Below are 12,978 nucleotides of genomic sequence, written 5' to 3' on the forward strand. Positions count from 1 at the left end.
CTCTCCTTAGGATTGCAAAATGGTTGCCAAAGCTCCAGACAAATCTGCGTATGACATCCGGAGAGGACGCGGTCATTTCTTTCTTGTAGCAGAGAGCAGAAGCTTTCTCAAGAGCCCCTCACATTCCCTTGGCCAGGATGGGGTCCACTGCATATTCTAAACCAATTTCAGATAAGCGATACGGGATTGCCTGATGGACTCAGATCAATGAGATTCTCTCCTCGGAGCTAAGGAGGGATCATCTGACTGAAACGGGGGTTTTATTAGCAAGGGAGGAGGAAATGTTACTACCTCGCATGACAGCCAGTCTTCAAGGTAGCCCCACCAATCCCACCTGCTGGCATTCACTACATTGTACTGATTGGTCTGTATGACCACTGGCATAGGGCGGAAAGGATGGCATGTCCTTCGTCCGAAGCCTCCAGCTTCTAAGAGCTGAAGATGATGTGTGCAGGGCCCATCGCCCCCATTTCCAGACAGTTCCAGGCAAAACCAAGCATGATGGCTTTGGAGGAACATGGGGGTGAGACAAACCTATTTTAGGGCGGCTACAGGAGCTCCGTGTGGGTTCTCTTGTCACAGGTCTGTCAGAGTTGCTGGAACAAACCTGAGAAGTCAGTGGAGCAGCAGGTCAGGCCAAGGGGCTGGGCGAGGGGAGGGCTGACTTGCTCACAGACCCCAGGAAAGCCGTGGCCAACGAGGAAACCCGATGCAGCAGGGGGTGCATCCACAGGGGCAGAGAAAATGTTTAAAATCACAGGCTGTGCAAATGCCCATAGAAATCATTTAGGCTGATGCCTCCATTTTACAGATGGGAAAACGGAGGTTCAGAGTTAGGTTTGTGGTGGGGGGAGAAGCGGAGTTTTGTTTTCTTTGTAAATGACACATGGTTTTTTGTTTTGCTTTAAATAATCACTGTAATAAATGTGAAATAATCTGTAGCCCCTCAATGCCGTGGTTCTCTGCTGTATTTAAAAAGAACAAAAAAGATATGCGTGAACCGTTAGAACTCTAAGACGTGTTAAGAGAAAAGAGAAGCTTCAGAACATTAGTGCTTACTAAAGAACAAAGGTGACATGTTTCAATAGGTCCATGGATGTGTATGAAGCCCTCAAGAAAGTTCTGGACGGGCGTTGATCAAGTCAGGTAGGATGGCCACTTCCTGAGGGGGCTGGATGGGGAGCATGGGGCAGAGGGAACTTCAAATTCACTGGGATGGCTTTAATTATTAAGAGAATATTTTCGTATATTACTTGTGTCACTAAAACATGGAATACAAACTATTAAAAAAATTGCTGTCAAAAGTTTGTTTGACCCTGGGGTTACATTTGTCCAGAAGACATTTCTCTTCTGGGTATCAGATTTAGTAAAGCCCTGACCTCTCCTCTCTGGAGCCTCACCCCCACCACCCCCATCATGTGCTGGGTTTTGTAAAATACAGAAAAAATGATGAAAATGCTAATTAAAAGACACTCACCCCACTCCCTTTGCCCAAAGGCCGTGAGAAGATGCGTTTTCTCATGATGTCTCAGGCTTCCGGGAAATTCCTGAGCCCTGGGGGCCAGGCTGATGGGGGTGCACGACCCCAGGCCTGTTTGGAGGTGGGGCCCCTGGGCTTCCTCCCTCACTAGAGTCTGTCCCCTCCCCTCCTGTGTTTCTTCTGTGCTGTGCCCGCAGACAAGCGGTCAGCACCCTGGATGTTCTTCCCAGAAAAATGCAGTGACGGTGATTTAACTGTGTTCCCAGAGTTGATCTTTTTTCAAAATTAGTTTTTAGGAGCACAAATCAAACAAGAATACATTCTCCCTGGGGGACAAACAGGGATGAGGCTCAAGTCCCTTTGGGTAAAATTCAGAGGTAACCACTGTTTGCAGTTTGATGTTGTTGCCTATAGAATTTCTCCTCTGCATTTCTATCTAGTTATTTGTACTCATAAAATCATATACTGCATTGTTAGTGCTGTGTGTACACACACACCCATATATGTGTTCATGTGCGTGTACTTGTATGTGTGTGCAGTGTACGTGTGCGCACATGTGCATGTATGTATGTGCACCACGCAGGCACATAAGTATGTGTGCCCATGGGTGTGCACGTGTGTATGTGTGCATGTGTGTACATGTGTGTGTATGTGTGTGTGTAGGGTTATTAAGCACACCTGGAGCTGGCTATGCACACTAGGTAACGGGTGTTTGATGTCACTACACAGTTTGCCCCATGAGGTGCCCTGCCTTTATCCTGTTCCTTGTTTCCCTGCTGCCTGGCACACAGTAGGTGTTTGCAAGGGCCCCTCTGCCTCAGTCTCAGGCACCACCTCTGCCTGGGCACTTGGGCACCACATCACATACCCTGAGCTCTGCCTCTCTTCCTAATGGTGCCTCAGGAGGGAGGCTCGTGGGTGTCCAGAGGGAGGAGTGGCCCGCCAGAGCCACCCCGGGGGGAGGTGGCTTGTCTAGTGGCTTCCAGGAGACAAGAGGCCAGGCTGGAGGCAGCTTCTGGGAGGGAGAAAGAGCACGTTTGATCAGAAGGAAGCCTCTTGACCACAGGAAATAGGACTACCTCCTGCGGAATTAATGATCACGTCAACTGGGGCTCGACGTCCTTCCCAAACACTGCATTTGGGGGCGAGTCCCCTCTCGGGGCTTCACTTTCCCTCCCTGACTGACCATGCTCTGTCCCCGCACATAGTGGGTTCACAACCAGCCTTAGGGACCTACTGTGCCTCAGATCCTGACACTGAGCTCTGAGGCAAACTTTAATTTGATAAACATTCATTGGTCCTCTGCTGTGCGTCAGTATCCATTAGGATTTTTTTGGTTGCAAGTGACAGGAAAAAAAAAAAAAAAACCTCATATAACTGAACAGCCAAGGGAAGCTCACTCTAGGCCTTCTTGGTTTCTCTCCACCTCGTTTACAGGTAGGCTTCTTCCAAAAGGTGTCTGTTTCAAGCAGACCTTCCATCTGTGGTCCCAAGACAGCGGCCCACAGTGCCGCGTTCTCTCTTTCTTCATGCACATCAAGCAGGGAGGGACAAGAACCTGTTCTAGCATTTCCAGCAAAACCTTGAGATCCATTCTGACAGGTCATTCGGGGTCCTTGGCTCATTCCTGAACTGGTCAGGCCATTTGGTCCCTGGGCACTTGAAGTGGCCAGGCCAGTCCTAGATCAGCCCTGGCAGGGGTCAACTAACATCCCTGACTGCCACCTGGACCAAGGGATGGGAAGGATGCTGGGCAGCAAAACCCCCTGTGCCCTGAAGGTGACAGGCGCACTCAGCCTTCACTCACGCCCAAGAGGCTGGAAGATGGAGTGAGTTTCAGGTGCCTATGTCCACTCACGGGAGCTGGGCTACCTCTCCTGGAAGAAGAGGTGTGACTACCACAGTGCTTAAAAAATCACCTGTGCGCATCATAGCTTCTAGAACCTGGATTTCCCAATAGAGAACAACCAGATCTATTATTCCATGAACGAGGAAACAGAAAAGTCATGGCTTGCCTGGATCACACGGAAGCTCAGTGGTCCAGCTGATGGCAGAGTTTAGGATTTTTAACTCCCAGGGAAGTGCTTGGTTTGGGGTGTAACTATCGCACCAGAGGTTGTAGCCAAGGGGGGTGGGAGGTAGTGAATAACTGTCTAAGGGGAGATGAGCTGGGGATGAGCTGGGGTGGGGGGGTCATTCCTGGGATGTCTTTTTGTTGTCCCAGCGGGCTGGGGGAGGGAGGGGCCAGGAGTAGGCTGAGCCCGCTCTACTCTGAGGTGGCCCCAGGCCCTCGTCTGACAGGCTGCCCGTTACTCTTTGAGGGTTGGGGAACACGATCCTCACCCTGAATTCCTGGTGTTGGCTCTCTGGCGTTGTAGACAGAATGTGGCTGCAGAGCCAGAGAGACCTGCCCATTGCTGGCTGACCTTGGGCAAGTTACTCTGCCTCTCTGTTGTCTCTTCAGCTGTATCCTGAGACCAACCACCCCGACCTCTCCAGAAGCTCAAGAGGAAGACAGGAGATGAAATATGTGACAGTCCAACACAACGGCTGCCCACGGCCAGTGCCCAACAAGTGTGCACGGCCTCCCAGTGGGGTGACAGGTGGTCCATCCCTGGGCACATACTTGCCCTTGGGGTAGCTCCAGGCTTCCCCTTGGGGAGGAATGGGGGTTTCTGGCTGGTGTCTGCAGGTTGAGCTGGAATTGCTTCTAGAATGATCCAGGCCAGCCTGGGCGCACTGCTCCTGGGGCCTGATCTGCCCACTGGCCGCCCACACTCTCAGTCTCGGGAAGCTCTTCTCCCCAGCCCTGCCTCTGGGGCTCCAAGGTCAGGCCTCCGGGCGGCCCTACCAGATGAGCTGCAGGATTAAGGCTGGGTGACTCCTGTGCAGAGAGGGAGGCTGAGACAGGGCATCAAGATGAGACAGAGAAAGATTTCTTTCTCCCCCGGGGATTAGGAAAGCTCCGAAAGGGACCCACACGTCATTCATTATTCATGGGGCCTGCCTGGGGAGTGGGGTGGGGCTACGGGGTGAGAAATGGCAGCACCTCCCCCGGCGGCAGCCCCTCCAGGCCGCTTCCCTCCCCATTCTGGGACCAGCTAAGCTAAAGCCTTCTGAGGTGACCTGTGTCACCTGCTCCTAGAGGATGTGCCCTGGGAGGGGCATGCCAGCAGGTCTCTTCAGCATGGGCCTTTCTCCAGCTTTTGTGGCTGTGCCCCTGTGCTGCGTACAAAGCCCCGTTGTGCGGATGAGGAAACTGAGGGGCAGAGAGGAGAAGTGACATGCCTTAGGTCACACTGCTAGGAAGCAGCCAAGCTGGGAACGAGTGAAAGGGACTCACCTGTAATGAAAGGGGATCATCTACCATGCGCCTGGCGTGGCTCTGGGTGCTGGGGGTACAGCAGCGAACTAAGCAAAGTCTCTGCCCCCATGTGGCTTGTATTTTATTTGTGAGGGGAGAGGCAATAGACAAAGCAACAAAGACATGTATGAAATAATTTTAAGTCAGGCTAAGTGCCATGAAGAAAGACAAATGAGGCGAGGGAATAGAGAACAAGAGAGAGGATGGGGGCAGGAATAGGCTGCAGTTTGAGATGGTGTGACCAGGGAAGGCTTTTCTGAGGAGGTGACACTTTGCTGAGGCCTGTGGAAAGCGAAGGACCGAACCCTGGAAAGGTTCAGAAACGCACTCCAGTTGGGGGAGAACAGCAAGGGCAAAGGTCCTGAGGTTGGAGGGTACATGAGTGTTCAAAGCACCATGAGGCTGGTGTGATGCAGGGAGGGCAGAGGGGTAGGAGGGCGGGCTCACAGGGGGAGCAGGGGCCAGAACGTGGGGGCCCTTGGAGGCCACGGTGAGGACAGACGCTTACGAAGGAACACGAGGTGCCTGGGTCGGGAGATCTGCCCTGTGTACATCAGAGTCTCCTCTCTGGGTCGGTCCAGGTTTCCTGGCCGCCTTCCTGCAGCTCCATGAAGCAGCCAGGAACACTCAGCCTGCAGAAGAAAAGAACTGCGAGTTCACAGTCTGTCTTTACACATCCGAAGAGCTGCCACCACCATCCTCCGCCTCATCCTTCCCATTTCTTTAGCTCGGCTGCGTGGTGCCAAGCCTCGGGGGTGTGCACGTCATCTTGATTAATTTATGCTTCAGGGCAACCCTGGGAGGAGGCGCCCCTACATCACAGATGAGAAAACGGACGCTCATGAGGACAGACTTACTCAAGCTCACGCAGCCGGAGTGGAGTTGCACTGAGCCCGGACATCAGAGAGGATGCTCTTAACCCAGAGAAGGTCTTGGAAGACCCTGATACATCCACGGCTGGGACCCGCTCCAGACAATGAGCCCCCACGCCCTCCCTGCGAAGGCAGAGGGGTGCTGACTCACCGGATGCTCACATCTCCAACCTCCCTCCCTCGGGCTTTCTGCAGGGACCTTGGCCATCCTATCAGCCATGAGCGTTATCAGTCTCTGAAGGAAACCATAAGCCTGGCTGTTCTTAGGGAGTTTCTGGTGAGAAATTCCATCCCAATGCCTTTTTGACCTATTTCTAGACAAGCAGCTGTAAGAATGGAAAATGGAGATTCTGTTAGAATCCTTTAGACACTTTTAGAATCTCTTTTAGAGTGAGAATGAGTCTGGGGATATTTAGACATCGATGTCAAAGTCTTAAAATGTTCACTTATCCTTTGGGCCACTCAGAAACTCTGCTTCTTGGAACGTATCCAGGGGAAAGCACAGGGGATGTACAGAGATAAGTGTCCCTGCAGTGAAGACACAGTGCCACCAAACCAGCCCATTTGTGACTACTGCCCACTCCAAGTGGTTGGTGCCCAAGCCCAGACCATCCCAGCTGTTATGTATTTTAAAAGTTGCTCCTGCATATAAGGGATGTTTATTGCATCCCTAACGTTAATAGAGAGAAAATGAAAACAACCTAAGTGTCCAACAAGAAGGGATTGGTTAAATAAATAATGGTGCATTCATAGACTACTGAATAACACTGGAAATTATGCTTTTGAAGAATACATAAGGTTATGGGAAAATCATTATAATCTATTGTTAGAAGCAAAAGAGTTACAAAATAGCACATTCTAGAAGACATGATATAAATTTTTCTCATTCTGGCAACATAGCAAACTGAGCTGACACTTCTCCTTCCTCACCACAACGAGTACAGACATCTAGAAATGCTGGATAACATAAAACAAAGATATTAAAAAATGCTTAGCTGAAGCGTTTCCTGGGGGTGCAGTAGCTTAAGGACCCACTCTTGTCACTGCTGTGGCTCAGGTGGCTGCCGTCGCTTGGGTTCGATCCCTGGCCCGGGAACTTTTGCATGCTGAAGGCTCAGCCAAAATAAATATACATTAATTAATTAAAAAAATGCTTAGCTGAGCATAAAGGGAAATCCCCATTGGGACAGGAGACATAGGCTTGATGTGCGTGTGGTGGCAGGTAGAACTGAGATGCCCTAACGAAGCAGGGACCTCAGCAAGGCGTCTCCTTTGAGTAGTTGTTCATATCGTTCACCAGGTATTTGCAGAGCATTTAAATGCTTGTGCAGACTTTCTGATGATGGCCATTCCGGCTGGTACAGGATGGTACCTCATAGTAGTTTCGATTTGCCTTTCTCCAATATTTAGTGATGCTGAGTATCTTTTCCTGTGTTTTCTGGCCATCTGTATGTCTTCTTTGGAGAAATGTCTCCTTAGATCTTCTGCCCATTTTTTGATTGGGTTGTTTGTTTTCTTAATACTGAGTTGCATGAGTTGTTTGGATATCTTGGAGATTAATCCCTTGTCAGTCGCTTCATTTGCAAATATTTTCTTCCATTCTGTGGGTTGTCTTTTCATTTTGCTCATGGTTTCCTTTGCTGTGCAAAAAGTTTTAAGTTTAATTAGGTCCCTTTTGTTTATTTTTTTCACCAGTCTAGGAGGTGGGTCTGAAAAGATATTGCTGTGATTTATGTCGAAGAGTGTATATGTATTTCTCCAAGAGTTTCATGGCATCTGCTCTTACATTTTTAGCTCTTTAATAAAAAAAAAAGAAAATGGGTGCAGGTTGTCCAGACTGGGAATGTTCAAGAGAGTAGCTTTTCCATCAGCCTGGGTACCTGAATGAAGACACATGGTACAGGATTCTCGCCTGAAAGTAAGAAATAAATCTGCTGCTGTGTTAAGCCATGAAGCATTTGGGCCTGTTTATTACCAAGTATAACCCCACCTCTCCTGACTGTCATAGCCCGCCATGGACGGGGGGCTGGAGAAACCTCACCTGAAATACGGTCTCCTCTTCAGGCTCTGGGTGAAAATGAGTAGGTGTCTCTGGATAATTTGAAATCTCAAGCCTGTACCACATGGGTAAGGGGAGACTGAAGTTATACCTCCCAGTTAGTACAGGAAGCCCAAGCCAAGAAAACATCGTAGGAATTGGTCTTGACTATCAAAACCCAGGAGCAGCAAAGATGAAGTATAAAGCAAAGAGAAACCTGGTCCTCCAACCTAGGGCACATGATACTTCCACAGAAATCACAGCCTACAAATTACACAAGAAAACCAATCAACCACAGGGCAGAGTCAGCAGACAGAACAGATTAGGAGAATGCATATCTCAGTACCATGAGGCAGTAGGACAATCAGAAAGAGACTAACATACATACATTTTGAAAAAGTGTACCCTTAAATTACTTTATGTAACGGAATCAAGAGCATGAAGTTAAAGAGGTGGTGAACTCCTTTGGTCAACTTTTGGCCTCAAAATATCAGTCCACTCTCTGATGATTCACATATAACCCAAGGATCTACAGCTTCCTTTCTATTTAAGGTTTCATATTTGTTCTACTCATAATAGAGTTCTTTTCCTATCCATTTAAACATCTCTCTTGTTGGTGAGAACAAATCAAACACATCTACCTGAGTGTTTATATGTGTGTGCAAACATAGCAAACATCTACGCCCATGAACACAGAACTACACATGCACATGTGTGTGGGAATATATGTAAACGCATGTGCGATGCATACACTGATAAATAATACTTACGCAATAATGTGACTTTTTATAATCATAAATGTGTCACTCGTACATACTTTTAAAATGATTTAAGAAGAAGGTGGCTTTAAGAATGAAAGAAAAACCACGAAAGAATGACAGACACCCTGAAAGCACAGCCATCTGCATAGAGAAACAACTGGAAGGAAATACATTTTAATGTTATCTCTGGGTGGTGGGAAAACAGGTGATTTTAATTTTATGTTTTTCTGTATTGCTCAAATTTTCTATTATGATCCAAGTGTTTTTCAGCTTGCATTAAAAACGTTGTTTAACTCTGCAGGAACCCCCCCCCCACCACCCACCCCAGAAACTGGGGCTTCTGTACTTAGGAAAAATATCTTTTAGAATTCAGGGTGGGGGAGTTTCTGCTTGGTGCAGTGGGTTAAGAATCTGATTGCGGCAGCCTGGGTCGCTGTGGCAGTGTGGGTTCAGTCCCTGGTCAGTCGAGATACGTTAAAGAATCCAGCATTGTCACAGCTGTGGTGTAGGTGACGGCTGTGGCTTGGACTCAATCCCTGGCCCAGGAACTTCCACATGCTGCAGGTATAGCCATAAAAACAAACAAACAAACAAACAAACAAAAAATGACCCAAGGTGGGGCTATGGCCTTTCCATTTAACAGGGGGCACACTGTAATTTGGGGAGGGGACTGAGGCATATTCTCCTCAGCTTAAATCAGTGTCAGGCTCCTAAACCAGAGATTTTTCATCCACTTCTGGGACTCTCTGGAGAGTGAGCAGTGACCCAAAGTAGGAGAACTGCCTGCAGAATCTCACATCTTCTAAATGTTCTCACAGAAGCAGAAGTCTAGAATCGATGGTCACTTCATCATACTTTTTGAGGGCTCCTTAGTTTATTTCTTTAGAAGGAAATCAAGCAATACAAGTGTATCACAGAAAATGTAAAGAAAACACTAAGAATGGCTGAGGATCACACCACCCCAGGGCTCCGCTGCTGCTCAGTTCCTCCAACTCGTGCCAGGTGCCTCGCTCTGGGCCAGGCATGAGGAGAACCCAAAAGGAGTGTGAGACAAGGCTCGAGGTCCATGGATCTTGTTACCAGCTTGGGAGGAGTAGTCAGTTCTTCTGGTTGCAAGCAACAGAAACAGACTGTCCAACTTTAGCACAAAGGAATGTACTGGAGGAATATGGTGCAGTTTCCAGATTCCACAGAGAAGCTGGAGGCTTCAGAAAGGGCAGGGGCTCCAGGGATCCAGACGGCAGGAATAAACAGGCACACTCTCCCAGGGATGAATCAGCAATGGTCGTGTGCATGGAGACCCTCTGCTGGTGGATCAAGGGATGGGGAGGCACCTTGATGAGTAGCCCCGCTGGCCTGGGCGTGGTTGCGGGGTGGTAACCTCCACAGGAAACCAGGCTGCTGGCACCAGGACGAGGGGAGTAAGGGTGGGAGGATCACCCCAGGGCTTCCTGGACCTGGCTCTGAATCTAGGCTCTGTGTCGCAGCAGCTTGGTGATATGGGGCAGGCTGCCAGCCTATGGGTCCTTCTGTTCTCCTACCTCTAAAATAGATGATGACACCAGTTTGGGGGGATTGCGATGACGATGAAATGAAGTACAGTGAGCAGTCTGTGCAATGACTTGAGCAGGAAGAGGAGTCACGTGCCGGAGTCCCAGAAATCGTGGGCAAAGAGGGACAGAAGAACCCCTAAGCCCTGGCTGAGTTTCCAGTTGCCTCAAGATCTGGCCACTTCTCAGCCGCAGGAGCTCAGGCACGTCATGGTTCCTCCTTGGGCTTCAGTTTCGGTATCTAAAAATGTGACAATCTGCCCTGCTGCCTCATAAAGCAGCTGTGAGGATCCAAAAAGGGGAAGGCTGTGTCACTGGTGCCGGCTGGGGGTGGGGATCTCACGGGAGAGGAAAGAGCCGGACATGCACCGTAGGGGCACCAGCAGGAGCAAGGCATGGAGACGAGAACGCACCGGCTCCTCCCTACAAGCACATGGATGCTAATGTTCTAATAATGGCATCCATTTGTGGCGCTCCTGGCCTGTGCCAGGCTCTATAAGAGGTGCTGGGCCACAGGGACAACAGAAGAGACAGTGCTCTTGGGCACATGGAGCCTAGGGATGTGGCTGCAGCTCAAATAACTGGGGACGTGCTCTGAGGGGGCACTCCCAAAGCAGTGAGAGGGACCTGAGCCGGTCTGAAGTCAGGGAAGGCTTCCTCGACGATGTGACCTGAATGGACAGCTGAACGTGGAGGAGGCCCCGGGCCGGTAGATGGAGGAAGAGCACTCTGAGAATGGGGGACATGCTGCAAAAGCCCTCCGGCAAGAGGCAGGGGAAAATCAGTGCAGACTGCAGAAGTGTATGCTAAGACGGCAGAGGGACCTCAGCTGCCCCGAGGGACCCATTCGGAAGCAGGGACAATGCTGCCCGTGGACATTCTGCTGTTAGGGCCCCAAGACAAGCCACAGAAGTGGATATTCCTCAAGCTCTCAGAGAGGTTGAGTGCCTTGCCCAAGGGCATTCAGCCTGTAGGACAGTCAAGGGAGGATTCAGATGTAGGCGATTGTGGCAGAGAACACCCCTTGATTGAGAATGGTGAGGATGCTGCCGACAGACATGGATAAGGTCCTCCGGGCACTAGGGAGCCATAGTGGGTTCTTGGTACGCAGGGCGGCCATTTAGTTCCTGTGTCAGAAGGCTCAGGACAGTGTCTGGGGACAATACACCATGGCCTGCTATGCCCCATGCCACAATGAGTCATGCTCAGCAGGCAACCTCAGCCCTCTTACGGCAGTAAGTGATGGTGGCGAAGGAATACGAGTGTAATTGGAGGTTGCTGCTGTGGCCACTTTGGAGCAGGAAGGCTGATTTCCCCCTGTGAGATTGATTCTGGTGGTAAAAATCTGAAAGAAGGACCTAGGTTCTTGTCTTCTTTGAGGGAAGAGTTCACCAAAGAGACCAAGATTGTGAAAAAGAAGCAAAGCACACGTGCAAAACACACGGGTGAGCTTGGAATGAGTTTGTGCAGTGGGGGCAGCTTAGGTTGCTTATATAGTGGCAGTTTTCCTGGCCAATCATTTCCGTATTTGGTCCTGGAGTGGGCACGCGTCAGTCAGCCCAGATGGATTCCAGCTGGTGTCTTCTCCCTGCTTTTGTCCTTCCCCTAGACTGAGGGCCTTCTCTGCGCATGTGTCAGGCTGGAAATCCACAAGGACGCACCCACTTCGTGCCCAGTGCTCCTGCTGGTATCCCATCTCCAACCATTGGCAGACCAGCTGCAGGTGCTCAGCCTGGGGCCAATAAATCTCCTACCTCGAGAGGTCTGTTCGGGGGGAGTGAGGCCACAGAGAGGGGCGCAGGTTTCTGAGAATCTGCTCTGTACCAAGCTAGCACATCCCCTGTGCGCTGGAAGGGAGGTGACAAGAGGTCCTGGGGGGTCTCCTGACTTGGCCTTGGATAACCCAGCCTGGGGACAGCAGGAGGTGCAGCTGAGATGGGCCCACGGGTGAAAGTGGGTCTTTAATACTTTTGCTTGTTGCTACACTCACTGTATAAATAACTTCTATTTATGGCAAGTGCGCCTGGCTTCCTTTTTAAGGGAGTGATAGGAAGTGAGTTTCAATAAGTTTCCAATAAATATATTTGAGTAATACCTTCTGATCCATTCAAAGAAAAAACCATTAGTGCAAAATGCAGGGAGCTAAAGGTGTGTTAAACTCTGGCCACAGAGGAGTGGGGGAGGTCCGGATCACCTCCTGGGATCCTCGTGAAAGCTCTGGAGTGGGAGCTGTTACCCCCACTTTACAGCTGGGAAAGCTGAGCCCTGAGAAACGGACTTCCCCTCGGCCCCCCAATGGCAAGGGCTGAGCCCATTCTGGAACTTGGGTGTCTCCTCACATGCGACCTAACTCACTCAACTCCCAGATTCAGAACGTCTGGGTTGAAAAAGCCATCCCACATCTCCAGGTAGCTCCTTGGCAGTTCAGAGCTCTCGTGATGACAGGGGTTCTCATCCCGGCCCTGGCTCCACCATTTTCTAGCCTGTGGCCGAGGGCAAGTACCTAACTTTCTCTGAGCCTGGTTACTCATCTCTAAAGTGGGGACGTTGCCGGTAGCTCAAAGGACTGTTACAAGGATTTAACGAGGTGATGTCTGTCATTGTTCCCAACCTGAAAGTGAGACAATAGACCCCAGAACCCTGAAGCTACCCGTCCAAGTTCCGACAGGTGGAAAGGGGAGGAGCCAGGTATGAATACAGGTCGATCAGACTCCCAAACTGCTGGTTTTAAGGATCCCGTGGTGCCGCCTCCCTTCTACCAAAAGCCACCCTGTGCCCACGTTGGAAGAGCTAAAGGGTCTACAGTGGATTAAAAAGACACCTGAATGACAAGCCCATAGGGAAAGGGCTCACTTTCCTTCCGGCAGGAGCCCATGGACTCTGTCAGGATCCCCAGAAGCATGCAGGGTCCGG

The sequence above is a fragment of the Phacochoerus africanus genome, chromosome 1 (assembly GCF_016906955.1).
Source record: "Phacochoerus africanus isolate WHEZ1 chromosome 1, ROS_Pafr_v1, whole genome shotgun sequence".
NCBI classification, from domain to species: Eukaryota; Metazoa; Chordata; class Mammalia; order Artiodactyla; family Suidae; genus Phacochoerus; species Phacochoerus africanus.